The sequence below is a fragment of the Parambassis ranga genome, chromosome 4 (genome assembly GCF_900634625.1).
Source record: "Parambassis ranga chromosome 4, fParRan2.1, whole genome shotgun sequence".
NCBI classification, from domain to species: domain Eukaryota; kingdom Metazoa; phylum Chordata; class Actinopteri; family Ambassidae; genus Parambassis; species Parambassis ranga.
In genome coordinates, this window is record NC_041025.1 from 10,770,242 (window position 1) to 10,794,756 (window position 24,515).

General features: G+C 45.1%; 1 protein-coding gene across 1 annotated transcript in view; it reads left to right on the forward strand.

The window, feature by feature from the left end:
* The window catches only part of trabd2b (TraB domain containing 2B), a 63,182-nt gene that overhangs the window by 15,710 nt on the left and 22,957 nt on the right, over nt 1–24,515 (forward strand). The gene's annotated exons all lie outside the window — the stretch shown is intronic.

Genomic DNA, 24,515 nt, shown 5'->3' on the forward strand with positions numbered 1-24,515 from the left:
GAGAGGCCAGGGCCCCTCAAAGCCTCTGTAGTCAGCTGTGGTGACGGCCAATCCAAGCACTTCAGAGTGGTGCAAATGGCTTTTTAATGCCTGCTAACAGCCGGGGTATTTAGTGGGATGGGAGGATGGATGAAGGGATACAGTGAAGGATGGGCGGGATGAAGAAGGGATGAGAGTGACGACAATGTTTGGACAAGAGGTCCCAGCTGACCACTGCTGCAGCCGACGCTGCAGGCTCCATACAGCGGCAAGTACAATCTGGGTTTCGTGCTATTAGTGATCACATTTTTAATGTTGTGGCGTTCTCTCTGACTCCAACCTCATTTATCTTGGTCATGTCTCAGTATTTTTCTTGAGGTCTTGTTATTTTGCCTGAGACTGACATAAATGAAGTCTCAATTATGTGGAAATCACAGGGGTAATTGCCTTTATTGCTCTACTATCTATAGATGACTGTCCAGCTGGCTACTGATTATACACTCCCTCAAATTGGATTGATGTGCTGTTGAGAAATGCTGTCCAATACAAGTATAATACAACGCTCGACATGCTATCAATAACAGTCTGACAAATTTGCACCATGTTGAGGCAGTGGTCAGAAGTCTTTGTCTGGACTTGGACTTGACTTTTGTTTGAGCTGGTCTTGGCCTTGATCATGATTCCAGCGCTAATTTTCCTACAGCAAGACAAAAAAAATCATGCAGCACATTAACTTTGAAACCCAGTAAGACTGAGGGGAAAGCGGAGGAGAGTAATGATCACAAAATTACTTCCACTGTTTTGTCTTCAGAACTATTTTTTGGTGAATTCAGTGCTCATTTGATATCTCACTGTATATTGATCCAAAAGAGGGATGGCAGTGAGTCACTGCAGGTTTCATTATAACAAAATTAGATTGTATTTATTAAAAAAAGATGTAACATTGGACCTTGGCTGATGATTTATTATAGTAAAAAATTATGTGCTAGGTCATCATACGACTGTAATTTGCATGTTGTGTCAGTGAAATTGTTAGTCTTGCATTGCCAAGGCAGCAAAGTACTCAGTACTGCTGATTGTCCAAAAGGTTTCAAATAAATGAGGTTACTGAAACAAGAAAGGATCCTGTATATCGTTTCATTGGCCTCTGTGTAGGTAATGAAAAGCATTTAGTCCAAATGTAGAGAGAGCCGGGATCCATTTGATCTTGTTTATCAAAGGAGGACTTCTGATCTAAGAACTGGTCAAGTCATAAACTTCACTCTGTTAGATCAACTCGACTGCTGTTTACATAAAATGGCCCCTGACTCAAACAAAAGCTGGAAGCCTCCTTGGAAACCATGAAAAGAGAATATGAGAATGACGAGGAGGTGAAAGAGATTAAAATAAATAGATACAGGAGGTGCTTCTAGAGGAGAACAAACTGATTACTTAACAAGCGATAGATTATTTTGACAGAGAATGAAACAAAGACTTCTGCGGTTTCTCTGATCTGCCTGCTGACTTTCACTGTATGAAATTTCTGCTTATCTTCTAAAGGTTCTCCTGATAACAGTTTTTACATAATGTTATGTTTATTTTTTCAGACTTATGCTTGCATTCCTTAAGTGTTTCCTGTCTCTGTCACTAGCATGCGGTCAGGAGTAAAATCTGACATTTGCTGAAGCAGATTTTCTACGCATCGACATGAAACATCCCCACAGCTTGGAAATGAAATCACTAATTTATTAGGATCTTTTAGAGGAGACCTCAAGTGGAGAATTCATCACTTTGAAGAAGTCCTCACAAGAGACCAACCCGGAAACCAATAACCTTTTAATGCTAAAATAAATTACCGTAGTGGATAGACTCATTTTTTAAACACAGGTAAACCTGCTCAGAAAAGGTGTCAGACTCCATTATCTTTGCCAGCAGTAAAGTCTTTTTTCCCCCTGTAACCAGTATAAGGAGAAGGGAGGCCAGAGACTATGTTATGGTGGTTAATTCCTAAAATATATTTTACTTCAGTTGACGCTGGCTGAATGGAGATAGATGGAATTTGTGTCTGAGATGGGAAAGACTCGCTGAATTTACTGACAGACATGCACCGCAAAAGGGGGAACATTTTGAGTGTCCACCAAAGTGTCATGTTTACTATGCTGCTGATTAAGACATTAGTGACTATTGCAGTCATTTGACCTGGAAGAAAGATCTGGTTCCCATAGCAGACAAAAACCAGATGTTAGTGGGCCTTACTGGGTTTTTTTTGTGGCATCAAACGTGCCATCCAAACTGCTCCTCCTCACATCTCACAGACACCTACAACATAATCACAGAAAGATTCAGAAAGTGAGGTCTGATTTATGTCTAAGATGTCACAGGAATTTGATCCATCTTCACTTGGTCTAACCTGGGATGGTGCTGATGGTGGTTGGGAAGACGCCAAGTTTGGGGGAAAAAAAAGAAAAGTAGGCACATATGTGGGATGGTGGGTGTTTCCCTTTAATTTTCTCACAAATCAGATGCTTATCTTGGATCGGTTGCAGTCATCAGTGCACCAGGGATTGTGGATGAAATCATTTTGAAGGATGTCTGGTTTGGGCTCAGCTTTTCTGGGGTACCACTGCCCACCCAGGTGGACCTGCTGATCTGGCTCTTGTAAAAAGCAAATCTATTCCACTTTGTCTCCCAGAGAAACACAAATAAATTCCTTTTAATCAGCAGTGGGCTCTTTGGGGGCTCATTTAGAAGGAATGTAATTGAAACTTTAAGGTAACATTATTCATAAGGTAAATGTGCTTTGGTAAGCTTCATTTCTTCTCTTCTGCAGCTGGCCTTTTGATATACCTGAGGGTGTTCTTCTAGCGGTTTAGATGAAGACACAATTATTCGAAACAAAAGTGGAGGTGGGCTTTGAAACTGTTTAGGAACTTTCTCTGTGAATTGTAAAACTCACTCAGCGTGGAAGACATTTCAACAAATGATTAAACACAAACTGATATCATGAAAGGTCCTTGGCTTTCACTTCCTGTCTGTCCTTTTTTCCTTCATGTTTGCTGCTTTCCTGCCTGTGTTGGCTTCTGGCGGTCTCTGGGAGTGCTGAGGGGAAAAGGTCCCGAGTTCAGCTCCTCTGAAAGGGGATCTAAACTGCGTGCTAACGAGAATGCCAAGCCTAACAGGGACTGACAGCTCATCGCACTGAAAGCTACTCTGTGTGTGTGTGCATGTTAAGGGTTGGGGGCTGGTGTCTGAGCGTGCCAAATATCTGTGTGCATTTATTATGAGAAGGCAAACATCCAGGGTGCAGCTTAATAACTCACTTTTCGTGCATGCATGCAGGAATGCACCCACATAAACATGCAGGAGGATGAGTGTTAAACTGCACATGCACACTTTCCACATGCATCAATCAGTCAGCAATAATAATATTTAGGAATTTGATTGGACATGTAAGATAAGTGCCCCTCCCTCCCTCCCACCCCACTTAACTGCATCATTTAACCACCAGCTTTCGTCTATTTGGGCTCAGATGAAAAGCAGATGGATCAGAGAGCGAGGAGGAATGAAAGACATGAAGAAGAGCACAATGGGTGTTAAGTCAGATGGAGGCTTGGGGGTCAGCGTTAGACACCAACAACGAGAAAGTGCTTAAAATACTAAGAGAGAGAGATTGCTATACAAAAAAGTGAGAGAGAGACTGACATAAAGCAAGAGGAAGATAAAGACAGCTGAGGGGTCAGGCTGGGAGCGAGGGAAACAGTCAGCCATTTTCAGATGAAAGCAATCCAACCAATCCCCTCATGATAAACATGTGTCTGTGTCACCCATCCCAGGAATCCGCTCTATTTATGCATGTGTGTGTCTGCGTTGTTACAGACTCTGACTTCTGACACTGACAGTGCAGATGATGATACACACTTACACACACACACCTCGTCCACCATTTTGGCAGCAGTCAAGGAAACACAGCCTGAGTGTGAACTGATGAAAACCATCACACCCACAGTTACAGTGCACCGTAGCCAAACAGCAAAGCATTTTATCTCCCTCTTCTCCTCTCTCATTTACTCATCTGGACCTGTCTTCACCTTCATTCTAAGTTGTTGCTCATGAACTCACTCAAAGAGACACATTACCTATAAAATAAGACCACTATAGTATCTACATCATGCCTGTAATCCGCTGTACTGCAGCATGTAGAACATAAAGATGCATCTGTGAAACTATATTTTCAGATCTTTCTATTGTAGAATGAGCCCCTCATTTCTACATAGGAAGCAGATCCTCCTATTGCAAGTGTTCAAAGTGTTCTCTGTAGCTCAAACATGACAAATCAAACTGATATCAACTCCTGCATATCTAAACAAAATGATTTATTTAGATATTTGTGGCAACAATCATGAGAAGGCAAACATCACATTCTTCATTAACTATCATTGCACATGTTAAATTAGCAATAAACAGGCAAATGTCAACTATATGTCACCTAAAGTCTGCTTATTTCTTTAAGTAAACACCATGAATTTGGTTGGACCCTAACAAAGAATAAGTTATCTAAACTCCAAAATGCCCTATCATAAAATCCATCTTGTTTTGTTTTTCACCTGCAAAGATGATTTTAATATTTTCTTCCATGTTACTTTAAAAAGTTTTTTCATTACCAACTTCTAAAAGCTAGGTAACATAACTGGCATCCAACCTAAAATGACTCACATTTGTTGGAGTGTTTGCTGCTGGGATAAAGGACCTTATTTTTCTTCCTTTTCTTCCTGTATTATTTTCTCAATCTTTCTCCTCTCTTCTCTGCCTCATTGAGGGGGTTGAGGTCCCCTCACTTTACCATCTCCTCCCCAGAGACCGAGGTTGAGAGAAGGGCCTCTGTGGCTCTCTGTTGACTCACCCACCTTCCTGGAGTGTTGCCATGGCCACTGCCAGCCTGGCCTGAAATGAACCAGGTGGGGGTGTTGTTGGGCGTGGGGGGAGGGTGATGTGGACAGAGAGAGTGAGAGAGCAGGGAGTCCGGGGGTGGTGGGGTGGGGGTAAAAGGAAATAAAGTGGAGACTACCCGAGGACAAGAGAAAGGAGAGGGAGGGTTTTATTTTGTAGGGGTGCACATTCTCAAGCCAGTCCTGTTGTTCTAAAGGTAAACCTCAGTGTGTGGCTTTTAAAAAAACATTTTTGGCTCCAGCATGTGTTTGTGACTGCATGTATGTTTATACTTGTGTGTGTGTTTAATTGTGCGTTACTTCCTTTATGGTATTGTCACAACAATGGTTGTGGTGGACGAGGTATTTATTTACGGGAGCTGCAGAGTACAATTATTCTTTTCCAGTCTTGTGTTGTAACCCTGAACTGTGTAAAGCATCTGTCGACAAACCCGTGTGTACATGCGTGTGTGTGGAGCCATTGAAACCACGGCTACTCACCCGTAACCACACTAACTATTGGGTCACTGGCACACATTCATGCATGCAGGAGAACACATAAACACATGAAGCAGTGCCACAGACTCTGACGCACTGCTTCATGTGGCTCGATTTCTCCTCAGCTTACTTTGACAGATATTGTCACCGAACCTCGAATCAATAACGCTGTGCTTGGATGTGTTTGTGTGACATTTCTGTTAACACACTCTTCAGCACTTCATTACTGTCAAAGCCGATGTGTTGCTGCTACTAAACCAACAGTCATCTAGTAAAATCCCTAGTGTTAATTAAGATAGGCTTTGGCCCAGCAGGGAGTGTGGTGAGGTGAGAACTGGGAGCTCGGTGTGGAAAATAGACTCTTGTGCGTTTAACTGATGGAACCAGGAAAACACAAGTAGCCTACATACAAATAAATAATAATGCACAAAGATCAGGTTTACACCAGACATTGTAAGAGGGGGTGCATATCAACACTTAACAATAAAGACTAAATAAACACCTCACAGCAGCTTGGATAGGAAATTATTTTCTCTGTGGTGAGACTGAGCCCATTAAGCTGAGGTGTGTATATGAGTTTGAGACTGTTTGTTTGTGTGTCTGTGGCTCCAGTTCAGGCAGACAGTTGGCCTGCAGTCTTAGCGGAAGATCAGGAGGGAGATAACGTTAAGGTTAGACCAGGGTCACAAAAAAGTACCATAATATGTGTGTGTGTGTGTGTGCTGTCCTACTAAAAAGTGTGTTGTAGCTGCACATGTTTAGTCGTCTCTGTCCAAACACTGCTCTGTGTCTGTGCATCATCAAATTTTCAAATGTTTCCTGCAACACGCAAGCTTCAGTTTTATGATTTTATTTAAAACTTAACATGATGTACTCATGTAAAGTATCGGTCTGGTCACTGAGGCAATTGTTTTAAGATAAATGTTTTTGCATTTATTATTTGACAGTGACAGGCTGACATAGATAGGAAGGGGGAAAAACAAGCAAGCAGCAAAGAGGAATCCACCCCAGGATGCTGATTTAAGGACTCAGCAATAGTTCAGGGTGCATGAACCCCCCCAGGTGAGCTACTGTTCCTTCAACCAGCAGCATTTCCAACAGCATTATTTTTTCCCCATCAACAGGCAGTTTTGGTCAGCTTAAATGTTTGTAATATTGCCAAGCAGCCTTTTGATAGAGGTGTCCATAAGGATGGAAAAGGCATAGCTGCCAAGGGCAAACCTTTGGGGCTGCAAAATGAAGTCAATGCAGAAGTGCCAAAAAGTTCCTCAAATGGCTACATGAGCCTGGCTCCAAAAGTGTTCCAATTCTCATAGAGGTCAAAGTTAAAGAAACATGTGCAGAAAATGGTTTTAGTGTCTAGATGACTTCCATGTTGGAGACAATTGTACATGGAAACCTATTTAAACTGCATTAAGGTTATGCATATGTATGTGGATAAGAACTTACCGAATGCCCTTTTTCAGTCTGAGCTTCAACATCACTCAGAGGGTTTGTCAGTCTTTATAGTAGTTCCTCACACTGTATCAAAGAGAATACAATAACAATAACACAGAAAAAAGCTGTTATCGCACACTGATGATGTCTCTTGCAAGAGGTGAAGGTTTACATCAGAGCATTCGTACAAGGTCATTCTGCTACAATCATCATCATCATCAACTATGCAGTAAGTTATGATCGAAAATAACTAGCCACAGATTTTACAGTATGTGCATTCACAAGCTTAAACATGTGACAGTATGGACTTAACAGTAAAAAGATTGAACCAACATAGTGGTTCTGCTTTGAGAATGAGGTTTACCATAGCAAAAGTTTATCTGTTACTCTGTGTATACTGTGAATATGTCTAAATATAAAAAGGAAACCTTGCCAGTAGTAACAGGCTGAGGAAAAAAGAAAGAGTATAAATGATTATTATACATCGTTGTGCTCTGCAACAGGCCGTTTCTTCCAAGGTTTTTATTCTCTGCCCTTTAGTGAAGATAAACTGCAGTAGTTGTAATCTTGTTTATCCAGCACTCCTCCCGTCTGCTTCAACATTCCTCTCTATCGGTGTGGCCTCTCCAGTGATTTGCGGCCCATTTAAAGCCACAAACCTGCGATGTGTTGGTTGGGGTGACCACAAACTCTCAGGTTGGCTGACCAAATCTGCTGTTGAGCCACTGTGGGCTGTGGAAACACACACACACACACACCAACACACATCTAGTGTTCCAAATACAGAGAGAGAGAGCGATGCAGGGGAAATAGAAAGATTCATGTGCCTGTGTATGTACAGCTCACACCTACTGCGCACACACTCAGTCCAACAGTGAATTATAGGCTTTTCGCACACGCTGATCCTCTGTCAGAAGCCTGTGTGAGCTGTGGTCCAAACCCAATGTTTTCCTTAATAGAGGGTATGGGTGCTAAAACTATTAGAGACAGCAATCATAGTCTTAATCATATTGGATTTCTTCATACGAAGCACTTTCTCTGGGAGGCTACAAGGTTGAGAGCTCTGGGTGGTTGCAGGATGGATGAATATAGACAGAAAGCAAGTGTTGTGTGTACGTGCATTTGTGGATGTGAGGATGTCTAGCTAAGCAAAATAAGCATGCATTTAGGTATAGTAAAACTCAAGTATATGTTTATATATGTGTGTATATATATATGGGTGCTTTTGAGTATGGCATATGGAGCTGTTAAGCAAACTGTGGTTTAACAGCAAGAGGATTCAGACTCCTGATAACAAAGACACTACAGAGATAAAGGAACAGCCAGGAATGTGACAGAACAAAAATAAAATTGGTACTTGAAATATGTGTTGCAGATACTTCAATGATAAATTTCATATGTGCACCATGTGTATAAAACCTAATTCCCTGTTGGTAGGGTGCAGGAATTATCACGTTAGAGCTCCAGTGGCACAAACAAGCCAGCAGAAGTGGGCTGATGAGCTCAGTCACCTTCCTCTATTACTAGTCTCTCATGTTTTTCGCTCCCACACCCCACCCACCTACACAGACACGTACACGCATAGAAATGAATCAAGGTTGTAAATAAATTAAGGAGATTGTAAAAACATTCCCTAAGCCCTGGCAGAGGGTCAAATCAACAGAGCTGAGTGCCTAAACTGCAGATTTATGAAATAATGAGAGTCTTATGAGGGCAGTTAAATGCCCGGCCTCTGATGTGACAGCCAGCACCTCTCCTAGTCAAGGCCAGCTAAAGGAAGAGCTACTAATCTATGACCGGCATTAATCTAACCCCTCCACCACATGCCGTCCAGACTCTGCCTTCCACCTCCAAACCACTGGCAGCACAGCGGAGTCAATTCTCATATCCTATCATTGGTCTCTCTCTCTCCGTCTTCACTGCCTCCCACTCAGTTCTGTGAATTTTTTCTTTCTGTTTGTTTGTCTGTTTTGTTTGGTCTCCATGTTGGCTTCCAGGTTTCATTCTCAGCCCTGCCTCTTTCCAAACACAAATACATTTTCCTCTGTCTCTATTTTCTCTGTGTCTCTCACACAAACACACATAAACACTTATACAAACGCATGTTTTCGCCAACTCTCTTTCCTCCAACACTGATCAGTTGCTCTGATGATCCAGGCAGACTCATTTATGGGCTCCTCGTAAAAATGATTTATTCTTCTCCAGTCCAATTTTCAGCACAGGCCCGATGTCTGATTTGGCTGTCAGTATGAACAGAGCCTGTTAATTAATGGCAGTATGGAAACGCTAAAACTTCTTAACTTAAGTAATTAAGAGTAGCACTTTGGAAGCCTCCTGGCTGATTGCCAGGAGGCCAACTCTTAAAACTACTTTCTGACATTTTTAATTATTTCAGAGGGAAAGCTAACTAATCAAATACACTGCTCGTAGTGACACAACTATAATTTCTGTGCAATGCTTGATAGCCTACTTAATTCAGTTATAATATTCATCTTCTTATCAATTGGACCCAAGCAGACATGACCAATATACGCACCTTACAAACCCTGTAAGCCTGGTTCTAAATTACACAGTACAGCTGTTGTATTCATCTGCACCCTGCTGCTGTACATCGGGAACCTCTATGCTCCCACCTCATTTTCAGTTTTGCACACCTACTTCAATCCTTTTTATGTTTCTTCTTAAGTTTGGTCCCATTACGAGCAGAGTTTTCACTCCTCTGCGAGAGCTGCAGGCTGCCATTTAAAAGCCTGTTTGAGGTTAGATGGGTTTTGTGTTTGTATGCGTCATGTAGTGTGAAAGTGTATTAAGAGATGTTTAGCTGTACCAGGATATTACCAGCGAATCTTGCACATAAAAACTTTTTGTTCACATACAAAGCAATTAAAATGCTCGTGCATGTATGTTTGCTATATTAATATCTGAATTGATTGTTGTTTGTCACACTTTTGTTAGGTAGTGGTTTTGAAGCATAACCTTAAAGCCAAGACATTTGAGAACATTTGAGTATTAAGCCACATTGCCAGGATGTAGTCAGTAGGGTTCACACACTCTGCACCTCTGAAGAAAAATCGCATCTGATTCCTGAATGTAGCCTCTCCACTGACTGGGTAGCAGGCCAGATTACAAGCCAACCATAGAAAAAAAAAACAACCTGGATAGTCTAGAAGGTGCTTTCCTCTTCTTCCGAGGCTAAGAACTTGCTATGGGCAGGTCTCTCTATGGAATTTAAAGACTTATTCATACACAAAGACAAACAATAAAAGCATTTTCAGACAGATCGGGGTAAGAAAAGATGCAGCCAATAGATTTTCCAACTCTGAAAACACGCTCTTTGTCTGTCAAACAGATCAGAAATCTTTCTGTTGATCCCATGATTGTTAAGCACTGGCAAACCTCTGTTGGCAAGAGTTAGGAAGGTGTTTGTGGGTGTCTATCCACACTTTATCTACGCCAGCTTACTCTCACTGGGGACATGATTTGGAATTCCTCATGGATGTGCTGACAGGAGGTTTAGAAATGATTGCACAGTTTGACCCTCACTCTTATTTAGCACTTACTCACACACACATACTTTGGTAGGTCACAGTCTGTGTCTCTTTTGGGCCTGAAACGTTTACATTACTCTTACTCTGTCTCCCTCTGTTTTTCCACAGGCTCAATGCACTTGCATGAAATCGAACATTTCTCCTGCTGATTTGCCGTGAAATAGTGAGCTTGTGTGGGATTACACCGCGTTAGCTTCAGCATTGAGTCTAATAGAGGCGTGACTGGAGGAGAAGAGAGGTTTGATCCACTTACTTCTAATACTGCTGCTCCAGTCTATTAGACAGACAGGGCACTGTGCAGTTTGGATAAACTCTGCAGTGAAGACAGACGCATACAGAAACACAAACACACAGTGTCCACATGTGTGGACATATGCACCCAAGCATTGAGTTACAAGTGCATGCTTCTTTAGACAAAGCAAGTGTGTTTAATGTGGGGCACAGGAAGGAGGAAGGACATTAAAGCTAAATAAACAGAGATCAGTGACAGTGGTGGAAGCAGAGCCGCCATCAAATGAAAGAAAAGAGAGAAAAAGAAAGATGAGTGGGAAAGAGATGAAGGACTGGACTGTATAATCTAGAGATTTGTCACTGCAAGCACATAACCTGGGTGGGGAAGTGGAGGAAGGCTGGTGATTGAGGGTTTGAGAATGGATGGGAGATGAAGGGAAGTGAGTTGTGGTTGGAGGGATGAGGACAGTTCTGAGGATGGAGGGGCTTTGGGAGGATGAAGGAAGGAGAAGGTGGAGGACAGGACTGGCCAGCTGTGCTCCAGATCTATGAGACAGTGAAAAGGAAGAGGAGATAGGCAATAGGTCTGCTCCCTCCTCTCTTCTTCTCTGTACCTCTCCTGGTTAACTGTAAACATCTGGCCTTGGTCTGTTTTTTTTTTTTTTGTCTTGTACAGATTTTTTTACGTGATGCCTCCTGCTGCGTCTCTTTTCTCAGTTTTCTCTGTCTTTTAACTTTATTTCATCTTTCTTGCTTATTTTCCTCTCTCTTCCTTCTGCTCATCTGCTGACCCACTCTTCAAACACACATGCAAACTCACACACATACAGCCCTCTCAATCATATAGGAAAACACATCTTTTTTTTTATAGCTGTGGTCTGCTGCATTAAAGCCTAAAGTGACCACTATTCTTCAGGGGAAATCCAATCTGCCTGTCAAATAGTGCAAACAAGAACAATTCCATCATAGATGCCTGCTGAGGTTCATGCAGGAACCTGAAATGAAACAGTGATTTATTTAAAGAAAGGAGAGTTTGACACAACTTGGCATAACATCATTTGAATATCATCACAGCGATGTGGATGACTGAAGGCTCACATGCACACACACACTGCAAGGATTCCTCTCCTGGACTGCATTCAGTCACCTGGACCTGTTCCTATATGAGCTGTTCAGACACTTGCTGTTTGGATGCAGTGTTTCCTCCATTACGCGTTTTATGTTCATGCAGCCGATTATGTGCTGCTCTCATGTTTCAGCCAGCACTCAAATGTGGACTTCGCAAAGGACAAATCATTCTTTGGGAATTATTCTGTCTAAAGCCATTATCCCAACCAAAGCAGACCAGAGGAGATAAGAGAGAGTGGTCGGACTCGGTTAGAGGCCGGGGGGACATATTTTAAACACACACGCTGTTTCTGCCTGCTCCTTTCTCATGCTGTGGAGAAGACCCAGCTCATCTGGTTTGCATAGCATCACACTTCATAATGGGAGCTGGATAAATCCGCTGGAATTCAATGAGAGTTTTTCCCTTGGAAAAAATGTGAAATGTGTTAGGATTAGTGGAGGCCGTGATGTTGGGGTTGGACTGAGTTTCAGATAAGGTTAGAGTGAGCTGATAGTGTACATCTTAGCAAGTTTACTTTTATTTCTTAGTTTTATCAAAACGTGATGGATGGAATGGTGGGTGAGATCATTACATTTGCTTTTAGGGACATTCTTTTCAATCAAAGTAGCTCACTATGCTAAGACTTGTGAAGAAAAGAATCTCTCACGTACAATAATTCATTACATTAATTCCATATATTTGAATAAAATCTGACCTTTCTAAGGTGTTTTGTAGACTTCATAAAAGGCACTGCTGGTTTGTTGGGCACCTTATGAACATACAGAAGGTGCTTGCCTACAGTGATGTTGAAAGTGATTCAAATGAGAGTATAGGCTGCAAAATACCAATAATTAGCTATAACTTCATTTTAAACACTAAGGCTCCAAGCCCAGCAATGTTAAATTTGTTTGAAATGTATTTTAATCTCACAGAATTGAATTACTACCTTGCCCCTGACAAATAATCCAGTTACAGTTTACATTTACTTGTGAGGACTCACAGAGAGCATCATCACATTTTGCACTGAAACTGAGTCATCAGCAAAACCAATGAAGTTACACATGAATTTGTGATTCTTCTTAACCTCTCCTGTGATGTTGGTTTGTGTTTCTCTGTTGTCTTCAATACTTGCACACAGACTTTCTGTTCAGGAGCTGTGAGTCATTGATGTTGAAAGAAAACAAAAATTAGCACAATTTCCCTCTGTAATTTTCCACCGCTCTTTCACACTTTGCACTACTTGCTAGTGGGCATTCATGGCGAGGAACCAGCTGTCTCCAGATCAAGTGATACATTTTTATTATTTTCTCTGTTTTCTAGGGAGGCAGGAAAGCTGGGATGACTGGCGCAGCAGCAGTCCTGCCAAGTCAAACAGCAGGGTTTATTTGTGGACAAGTGTGCAGGCGACACCCCTCCCCGTACCCTTATAAGAGGGGAGACAGGAGGCTCTTGGGGCTGCAGGGGTGTATATAGTATAAGTGTGTGTTTACTGGTGCCTATAGGTCTGGTTTTATTGGGAAGAAGAAGATAAACAAGTGGAGAAAAGGGACCATAAGGAAGACAGCAATGGAGAGGGAGTGGGAGGATGTGATCAAAAAGAGTGGGTGGGTTTTTACCAAACCAAACTAAGAGGGAGGGGTATCTGCCACCATTAGATCCTCACCTCCTGCCACAGAGGGGAAATAAAACAGGACGGAAGGAAGAAGGAAGGGAAAGAAAGGAGGGCTTTCTTAGGAAGCTGGGAGCAGCAGGCCTCTGCCACTGGGATTGTCCTTCTGGTAATCCCTGGATTTCCTAGGCTGAGACAGGAGGTAGAGCAGGCACGGCGAGGGACTTAGTGAGACAGAGGAGAAGGATAGAAGAAGGAGTGGAAGTGGGGAGAGAAAGAAAGAGACAAAAGAAGAATAAAAGGAGTGGTGCTGTGTTGTGATTTCACATACAGGTATTGCTCTGGGAGTAAAGTGCTGCATGTAATTATTAGCATCTGTACTTATGGGTGGTTGTATATGTGTTTTCAAGTGTTTGTGTGTGTATGGTAGGCATTAAATGGGATAAAGATTTGGAAGAAAGCAATGCTGCAGCTCATGCCAGATGTGATGAGTTGAAAGTCCTGCTTACCTTCAAGTAAGCAAACGATACACGCAGAAAGGTGCCAAAGGGTTGTAAAACTATTTTGGCAATGCTCTGACGTTAGAGGTCACATTTGAGCCATTTTAGGCTCTAATGTTGCATTTAAAGACCTTTGAGTGTGTAGAGACAACACTAAAGCTATCACATGAGCCTGTCTGGACAACTTTGATGTGGTCTTGTGTGACACCATCTTTCTACCCTAATGTATTCAAGGTGCTTTTCAGAGCTTGTGAAGAGTAAAAGATCAGACAACAGCAGGCTTTAAAAACAGCCTCACCACCGCTATGTGCACATTCAAGCATGACGTCATACTGAGATAGTGCAGGTTAAAGGAAAATGCACACAAATGGTGGTTTTTATGGATTCTTTTATGGTTCTCTACTGTGGCCATTAAGGGGGACGTACAATTGCACACACTGGTATCCACCCTTTTTGAGGGGCTACTCTATGGGTAACAGGGATGAGATAGCGCACTTTTCCTATTCTTGGGTTGCCCTGGATGTTATTTCAACTCCCTACCTCCTTCCCTTCAGTCACCCCAGGGTGCGGTGAACCCAATCCCCTCTTGTAGTCTGTAGCTGAAGCCCGCAGGGGAAGCCGGTCCGGCCCAGAGGAACCCAGCAGTGTGTGTCCTGGGTCAGGGGTCTAGCTCTTCTCTTTCTCAGGCAATGAAACACAAGCAGCTCTCAGGGAGATGGGAGCGGTCGAATGGAACGAACCACCCTGAAACTGTTTGGGCTGTTTTCTTTATCAGGGGTTGATTAAATGGCCAGAGATAAAGTCAGAGAGAAAGGCTGAATTCCCACTTTGTTTGGCATTCTGTCTGAATTTAAAGGTGCTGCAAAGGTAGCTCATATGAGAGCTTGGTCCAAGCTGATAACTGGAGCTTAAATATGAAGACTTCAAGTTTTAGAATGGCTTAAAAGTTGAATAAGGATTTGCTAAAATAAGCTAACAGTGATACCACATGATCACACAACAAACCATAGGCTTCAAGCAATGTGTTTGAAACACAGAAATTTAGGCCAACCAGCCACAAAGTCACAACAGAGAAAGCAGCAAGAACCAATGTAATTGATGGAATTACCTGCTGATAGCCAATACAAGAAAAAGGCTTCATCAAATCACCTGGCAAGTACTTTAGTTAATTGGAAATATTTACTTTATATAATGTTTTGTGAGGACAAGCTGAAGACAATATGATAGTCAAGAGACAGTTGTGGCCATACCCAGCATGTTTGATGGTGTTTCTTTTTTACTCCCTAAAAGCTGTCAAATAAGGTTTTGGTTTCCAAACTGGTGGCCAGGACTGAGATAGAAAAGAAGAAATAAATGTTCTGCTGTTCAATTATTTTCCAGATTTTTTTTTTTTACTTGATGAAACACATCTGCATAAGAAATAAAGATGTCTTTGACTTTTCAGAAAGCCACTTTCCTGGAGAGTACAGGCAAAAACAGGCCTAATAAAACTGAGAGAAACATAGTAGATGATGGAGAAAAACTCAAACGTCCTGATGCTGGGTGACTGTGGTGCACCTGACTGTATACAGTACCCATTCTATGCTGTACAGATTAAACCCATAATAACTCTCCCCTCCACTAATGGAGAAGAATTACCTCCATATGTACAACACATGCTTCACACGGAGAACAAGGCTTCATTTGTGTTATTTGTTTTCACACTTTCAAGTCTCTGGCTTTTGTTCTCTTGTCTCTGTCTTTGTGCTCTTTCTCCTCCCGTCCTTTGTTCTTTTTCATTCTCTATTGGTTTGCAGAAATAGTGTTTCATTGTTTTATCAAGGAGAAAGTGGGGAAAAGTCAGTAATAGGTTAAGTATTTAAAGGGTGTCCTGGGGAAAGTGACATGAAGGAGAAAAAAATGTTAGTCAACCAGACAGGATGAACTGTGTGACAGTTTGTTTTTTACCTGTGTATAATTGCTGTTGTCAAAATGTGTTTTTTATTTAATAGAGACTTGTGCAGCTTTAAATGAATCATATTCCTGTGTATCAGATTTTCCCTTTGTTGCCAGTGTTTGGCCTCCACGGTTTGACACTTCCTTCTGTTGCCCAGCAGCTCTTTAGCGCCATCCATCACTCTCATTCTTTGATTCAGGTTTAAGGAGGTTTAATAGGGAAGTGATGTAGGGAGAGTGTGCTCTCTCAGTTCCAGCATCTTGTCATCGGCACCTACTCATTACATACTTCAGACCTGTAAAACCTTCAAACAAGCTAACACTACTGCTACCTAGCAGCCAGGATTTAATGCACTTCAAGGTCAATTGCTGTGACGTATGCATGTGTTGATAAATGACATTTTCCGAAAGTTAAAAGATCTCTCTGATTCTATATTTTATGTCGCTCCTATTCCTGCCCAACCCCTTCTTTCTGTTTTCATTCCAATGCTCACTAATGAATTTTTGGAGTGTTGCACTCAGATTGCAGGTTCCAAGACCATTCATGTGCCCTGCTCCTTCCAGCTTTGTTCTTATAAAGCTTTTATGTAATTACAATGGGAGTTTCTCACGCATGTATTAGATGTATGAGAAAAAAAAGGAGAGTGAACTGAGACCTGCAGTAGTAAACTATGTGGTGAACAGAGTCAATGTTCGTTACTTTGAAAAGGGCCTGGCTGTAAAAGAGTCAGTCTGTCAGAATAAGTAGACTACTTCAGCATGAGAACACCCACTCTGTCAGTCAACACGTGTGTCTGCACACACACACACACACACACACTCACATTCACGTGTATGCATATTACATTCAGCACACACACACAGGGAATGTTTGCATTTTTCCTCCCCCTTCTCCCCCTCTTTGCCTCCCCTGCAGTGATTGACGTTCTCTCTCATTCAGTCCAGGACAAACTCCGACACCATGGTTACAGCAGCAGGGATGTTCTTTCCCCAGGAGACGGACAATATTGAAATAACAACTCCCTTAACAACACAGCCAACCAGGCACTCACCCTGTCTGTTGTGACTGAAGCAGTTTGCCATGTTAAATGAAACTACTGGAAGCTGGCTGCTTTACAAAATCCTGGCAGGTGTGCGTGCTCTGCCAGCTCCTGACCAATGAGTCTACCCAGGGCTGGCTCTGGTGTTTCTCTTGGAAAAAAACTCTTGAGACATGGCAGAGAGCCCTGTGGGTCAGGGACCTGGGGCAGTGGCAACTCCTGGCAGAAAATCAGCTTTCACAGCAGCAAAGTTAGCTAGTCTGCTAGTTAACCAGCAGGCAGCTTAAGCCTCTCTGGGCCTGGCACCTGGCATCACACCTCGAAATTACCTAGAGTTTCGAGTGACTGAAGAATATCACGTCAGACGGAAACAGAAAATAAAATGAGCTATATTGTCATTACTAAGCCACCAGCGGGGCTCCTGGTGTGAGTCTGGTACTGAGAAATGCACAAATGTCATATTGAGGATTAGTTTGATTGAGACCTATTCCTGGTTTATGTGGTGCTGGCAGCGACAGAGTGGTTCTTTTTCTAACTTCGTTCGGTGTTTCACTATGGGAAAACGCCTTGGGGCGTGATCAACTACGGAAGCTCCAATGACATCACGTCTGTCTGTGACAGACCGGTCGAGCCGTACTCGGGGCCCCGCCCCCCTCTATTAACACGGCCGACCAACCCCTCCTACTCATTCTCGCTTTCTTCCACGTGAGAAACTACTTGCTCCCTCAGCGCGTTCCAGGCTAGGGGCTAGCTGCTTAACAGTTCACAAGCGTCCCGTCAAGGAGTACGTTGCCGAACGCAGTTTCCAACCTAGTCCGGATTGTGCTGAGTAAGTACTTCGTGAGAAGTATTTCGGATAGCTGCACAGTAGGAACAGTGTCCGCGTCAGGGCGAGCTGTTCCCGTGGTTGACTAGTGTAATTGCTAGCTAGCTTGTTCTGTGTAGCTAAAGCTAACGCGTCAAGGCGAGCTTAATTGGTGCTAGTTGGGTAGCATTAGGTTGTTACCTGTACTGGTTACCCGAGTGAAGCTAACGTGTCACGACGAGCTAGCTCTTACATCTGCTAATAGCAGGGTTTAGCCTCGCTGCTAGCATTGGTGTGGTTCCAGACTAACGTGTTGTGACGAGTCTAGTCCAATAACTTGTGGCCTATCTCCCTTTCCACTAGAATGTCTACGGCCGTCACCCCCGCCAAAGGGTCGGAGCCGAAGGCTAAAGAGGCTGCTTCCCGCCCGTGTCCCGCATCATGCGGTGCCAACCATCTCGGGCAGGGACCCTCACCCGATGTGCATAGCGTGCATGGGCCCTAAACACGCCCAGGCTGCGCTAGCTGACCCGCAATCTTGCTCCCATTGTGCTTCATTGCCGGAGAAAATTTTGGAAAGGAGATTAAGAGTAGCTGTAGCTAACAGTCAGGATCCCTGCCTGGCAGCAGCCACTCCCACGCCCGACGTCCATCAGGCGCGAGCTTCTAAGAGCTGGGCGGACTTGATGGACACCGAATCCCCAGTTATGCCCCCGCTGTTCGAGGATTTTGATCACGGGGAGCTGGGAGATGAGGACGCAGAGTGTGACGCTAACTCTGACCTCCTCGACATGGTGGACATGGAGGAAGAAGAGGAGGAGGACTCTTCTTTTCCACCTCAACAGTCTAGACCATCTAGTGCTACTGAGGTTGTTCCACCAATGGACAGCGACTTATATGAAGTCTGCAAACGGGCTGCAGCCAAGCTGGGAATTCCATGGCCTGCAGCCCAGGGTGCTGAGGGAACGGAGCGGGACCTGTACGATGGTAAGAGGCTCCCGCCAGCCCAGCCCTCACCCAAACAGCTCTTACCAGCAGTGCCTGCCTGTATGAAGGAGATGAAGCGTTACTGGCCCAGTCCCTTCAGGAGCAAACTCCCAACCAGGGGCTGTTCTAAGCTGGAGATCCATGGGATGGGTGAGCTGGGGCTGGCCGAACCCCCGGCGGTGGAGCCTTCAGTGGCATTCCACCTCCATCCCAATCGCCGATCAGTCTCAGCTTCTTCCAGTATCTCTCTGCCTAGTAAATCAGATCGCCTAACCGCGTCTATTTACCAGAGGATGTACAAATATGCAGCTCAGTCAGTGTGCTCCCTCAATGCTGTCACACTGCTGTCAGCTTATCAGGCTGAGATACTGGAGGAGATGGGCCGTCAGCTGGATTCACAGGCTCCCAACCCTCTCCTCTGGGATGAGATCTGTGTGGTGAATGATCTTCTCCTACGCTCCTCCAGGGGAGCAGTGCAGGGATGTGGCCGTGTCATGGGGCTAGCAGTCACAGGTGAGAGAGCCCTATGGCTGAATTTGTCTGGCTTGAGTGATTCTCAGAAAGCTGAGATCATGGATGCAGCGTACGACCCCACCAAGGGTCTCTTTGGCCCAGCTCTGGAGAAGATGAGGGAGACGAGCACTCGCAGGAAGCAGGAGGGAGAAGCCTTCGACCTCTGCTTACCACGTAAACCCCAGCCACGTCCATCACAGCCTCCCAGTGCTGGCTTTGCAGCTACGGCAGTGAGAGCAAAACACAGCGGCCCTAGAGCACAGCAGCCCCGGCCAGCTCAGCGGACAGGCCACCAGCCTAAGGGGGATAACTCAAGGCCATGGGGTAAACATTCCTTTGCAGCAGTGGCTGCTAGGAATAGACCGTCTTCCCACCCCGGGGAAGGGAAGAAGAAGCGTGCCACCTAGCACAGTCCCCACAATCCCCCCCCCCTCCCTCAAAAAGAAGGAGGGAGGGAGGCAGCCCTTTGGTTCCAAGTTTGGAGGCTCCGGTTGTTCCCTGTTCTCCAGGAGCCCTCCCTCAGTCTCTCTCCTCACAGTTCCAGGGAGAGAAGACTTGGGCGCAGCCTGCACAGTGTCACCAAGCACTCACACAAGGCTGCATGTTTCCAAGGTCTCTGGTAGTGCCACCAAACACTTCTCAGCACCTTGTTTCTTTTTTAAGGGGAAAAGAAAAAATAAAGAATGCATTTCTGTATCCAGGCAAGGTGCCGAGGACAGAATGCCCCCACAAAATAAAAAACACAAAAATAATCAAAATGGAACGTTGCCTTGGCCCGCCGTTCCCAGTAGGGGGAGCTCAGACTCCTCTGGCTGGGAGCAGCGCTCTCCGACACGGAGAGATGACGTCATCCAAGGGCGACGACAGGGGTCCACTGGCATGGCGGGTGGACCGGTGGCACGCATGCGCAGTTCACCCTTGGGTGTTGTCAACAGTTGCCAGGGGTTACAGGCTACAGTTTGCTGTGAAACCACCCAAATTCAACGGCGTGTTAGCCTCTGTGGCGGGCGGAGCGTCAGCTCAGGTCCTGGAAGGAGAGATTGTGTCTTTATTAAACAAACACGCAATCGCACGAGTTCCAAACGGGGAAATGCATCAGGGTTTTTATTCCCGATATTTCCTCATTCCAAAGAAGGGAGGTTCATCCCTGCGGCCCATTTTGGACCTCCGTGTTTTGAACAGTCACTTACGAAAGTACACGTTCAGGATGCTAACACACAAAGCTCTGTGCCGCTCGATCCGTCCAAACGACTGGTTTGTGACGATCGATCTAGCGGACGCATATTTTCACATTGCCATTTATCCACCACACAGAAAATTTCTCAGGTTTGCTTATCAAGGGGCGGCCTACGAGTTTCAGACAATCCCATTCGGCCTTTCTTTGGCTCCGAGGGTATTCAGCAAGTGTGTGGAAGCGGCGCTGTTTCCATTAAGGAACAGCGGCATCAGAATATTTTCATACATAGACGACTATCTCATATGCTCTCACTCACGGGAGCAGGTGATCAAAGACTCTGTTGCAGTGTTGATAAACGAGGTAAAGAGTCGCTTGGAGCCGTCTCAATGTACAGAGTATTTGGGGCTCAACATAAATTCCCTCTCTTGTCGCGTCAGGCTGTCAGGGACGAGGGAAACGGCGTTCAGACAATGTCTTGCTCTTTTTCGATTGGGGAAAGTGGTGGCATTCAGGTTATGCCTCCGTCTTCTCGGACTCATGGCGTCAGTGATATCTGTGGTACGGTTGGGGCTGCTCATGATGAGAGATTTTCAGCGATGGGTGGCATCTCTGCATCTCTGCTCTCAGCGCCATCTGAACCGCAGAGTCAAGATAACGGCGCGGTGCATTTCGGCTCTCCGGCCGTGGAGAGACCCGCCAATGCTGACGTCGGGTGTACCTTTGGGGGCGGTCTCGTCCAGGGTAACCATGACAACGGACGCTTCTCTTTCAGGGTGGGGCGCGACACTGTTGGGCATGACGGCCAACGGTGTGTGGTCTCGGTGGATGGCGCGACTCCACATAAATATGCTAGAGATGCATGCAGTGTTTTTGGCACTCAGACATTTTCTGCCTCACCTGTATGGTCATCATGTGTTGGTGAAGACAGACAACTCCACTGTGGTGGCTTATATCAACCGCCAGGGAGGCACTCGCTCTCTGCAGCTGCACAGGTTGGCTCAGAGGTTGATTATGTGGAGCAGTGCCCGGCTCCTGTCCCTCAGAGCGACCCATGTAGCAAGGATTCTGAACAGGGGAGCAGACCTATTGTCCAGGGGGAACCCTCTGTACGGGGAATGGGGGCTCCACCCGCAGGTGGTGGCACAGATTTGGCAGAGATACGGCCAGGCAGACGTAGATCTCTTCGCCTCTCAGGAAAACACTCAGTGCCGGCTGTTCTTCTCCCTGTCAGACGCAAGCGCGCCACTAGGTGTGGACGCTCTGGCCCACCCCTGGCCGAATGTTCTGTTGTATGCTTTTCCGCCTCTCAGCCTGATTTCTCCAACGCTGGCCAGAGTGCGGGAGCAGGGGCTGTCTCTAATTTTGGTGGCCCCGCGGTGGCCGTCCAAACATTGGATAGCAGAGATAATTCAGCTTCTGGCAGACGAGCCATGGCCACTCCCCGTACGCAGGGATCTTCTTTCCCAGGCTCGGGGAGAGATTTATCACCCTCATCCAGAACAGGTGTCTCTGTGGGCTTGGCCAGTGAGAGGTGGAACTTGAATGCGGCAGGTCTGCCTCCTGAGGTCATTGACACTATTCAGAATGCTAGAGCCTCCTCCACCCGCGCACTTTACAGTGGCAAGTGGCAGATTTTTGAAAAATGGTGCCAGGATAGGGGCACTGTCCCCTTTCAGTGTTCAGTGGTGGAGGTGCTATGTTTTCTGCAGGACTTGTTGGATAAAGGAAAAGCTTTCTCCACAATTAAGGTTTATTTGGCAGCTATTTCGGCTTGTCATGTGGGGTTTGGTGATAAGTCAGCAGGGCAACACCCTTTGGTGTGTCGCTTTATGAAGGGGGCCCGCCGCAAACTCCCAGTGTCCAGGCCACTGGTGCCTTTGTGGGATTTGTTGCTGGTACTGGATGCCCTTTCAAACCACCCTTTTGAGCCTATTGAGGTGGTGGGATTGAAATTTCTTTCAATTAAAACTGCGTTGCTTCTGGCACTGACCACTGCAAAGAGGGTGAGTGACTTACAGGCTTTGTCAGTCCATCCCTCTTGTCTGCAATTGGCCCCGGGGCGGGCTAAGGTTTGCCTACGGCCTAACCCGGCTTTTGTGCCTAAAGTAATGGAGTCTTCTTACAGATGTCCAACTTTGGAATTATTGGCTTTTCATCCTCCTCCATTCTCTTCCGAGGAGGACAAGCGACTTCACACCCTGTGCCCCGTACGGGCTCTGGGGGTGTATGTTGACAGAACAGCTGGGTTTAGGAGAACCAATCAGTTGTTTGTTTCCTGGGCCACTCCTCATAAGGGTAAGCCATTGTCCCGCCAAAGGCTGTCACACTGGATTGTAGAGGCCATTTCGGTTGCTTACAGGTGTAAGGGTTCTCAGCCTCCTTTGGGAGTGCGAGCCCACTCTACCAGAAGCATGGCCTCATCATGGGCCCTATTCAGGGGAGTGTCGGTTCAGGATATTTGCACAGCGGCAAGTTGGGCAACCCCTCACACGTTTGTGCGGTTTTATAGGCTTAATGTTGTGCATCAGTCACTGTCTCAGGCTGTGCTGGAGGCAGGTGTTACTGATCTGCGGTGAAAGTCTCTCTTTAGTCGTCGAGGGTCACGGCGTCAGGGAGCAGATGCAATTCGGGAGTGGGCTATATCTCCCATAGTGAAACACCGAACGAAGTTAGAAAAAGAACGGAGGGTTACTTGCGTAATCCCTGGTTCTTTGATAACAGAGTGAGGTGTTTCACCAACACTTCCCTCCTTGCAGGACACGGGAAGAAATCTGCTTAGAATGAGTAGGAGGGGTTGGTCAGCCGTGTTAATAGAGGGGGGCGGGGCCCCGAGTACGGCTCGACCGGTCTGTCACAGACAGACGTGATGTCATTGGAGCTTCCGTAGTTGATCACACCCAAGGCGTTTTCCCATAGTGAAACACCTCACTCTGTTATCAAAGAACCAGGGATTACGCAAGTAACCCTCCGTTTTGAGCACAGTGGGAAAATATTGCAGGCCACATGAAAACAACAAATAAGATCAGCTTCAGCTCTCTAAAGTGCAGCAGGAGGGAGGGGTAGAGATCTGGTCCTGGCAGACAAATGAGAGGAGGATGAAGTCTCTTCTGAAGTGAAAGCAAAGAAATAGCAGGAGAGGAAAGTAAGGATGAGAAAGGGGAGATAATGAGAGAGTTAAATATGCTGTTAGTTCATCAGCTGTCTTTTTGCAATACAAAAAAGCAGACTAAGGCAAAAAGGAGGCCGCAAACACAATGACCTCAGAAAGAGAGAGAGAGAGAGAGAGAGAGAGAGAGAGTCACAAGGTTGAGCTTATGGAGCTTGGTTGTGATTATCCCAGCGTAAAGGTTACCTGGAGTTTAAACATCCAATGTGCACAATATGGGCATTTATGATTTCGAAAACATAACTTAATTGTGTGAATTACGACCCAGACTTTTGACATCGGCCTCAATCAGTAGTGCAGCTGTATCGGCCTAAAGCTCCTCCACAAATCATCCGAGCCTGGATGCTGACGTTCTCCCTGCAGTATTTTTCCAAAGCACTATAGTCAGGTTTCTTGGTAATTATGATCATAGACACGGATCAGTCTGGTGTAGTCTGAACATATGATGAACTGAGACCTGCGTATTAATCAAACCAGCTGAGACTACTGAATGCAACATAGAACTATGTCAATATGTTTCAGTTCAATATAAAAAGAAAAGACACTTTCTCCTTCACACACCTCTGGTTCCTGTAAAAGGGCTTAATAGTGATTGACAGCTCGGCCTCGGTTGCCAGGCCAGTCAGAAATAGCGTGGGATTGTAGAAGGCGGGAGTAGGGAGGTTAACCCCTGGTGTTTAGGACAGCTGCGGAGTTCTGAGGCTGGCTGGCGGCTGCACGCTATAAATTCTCTCTAAAGAGGGTTTACTTTTGATTTTAATGGGCGCTGTAAATTTATGGCACTCTGGTACTGGTGAAAGAGAAAGAAGGGTTATTTTTAAAGGGTCTCTCACTCTCTCTCTTTCTTCCTCTGTTCTCGCCTTTTCCCTTCAGGAGAAAGTCAGTGGAGTGTTGCCATGTCTTTTGTGGTCTGCTTTTACCTGTAGTCAGGCAGTATGGAAAGTGTATGAAAATATCCTGAAAGAAATGAAAACGCTGCAAAAGAATGTCTCTAACATAACGCCTTCATTGTGTATTAAGGTCACATTGGATTTTTTAAAGAACACTGACTGTGCTTGCACAGTTTCTCACCCTTTGT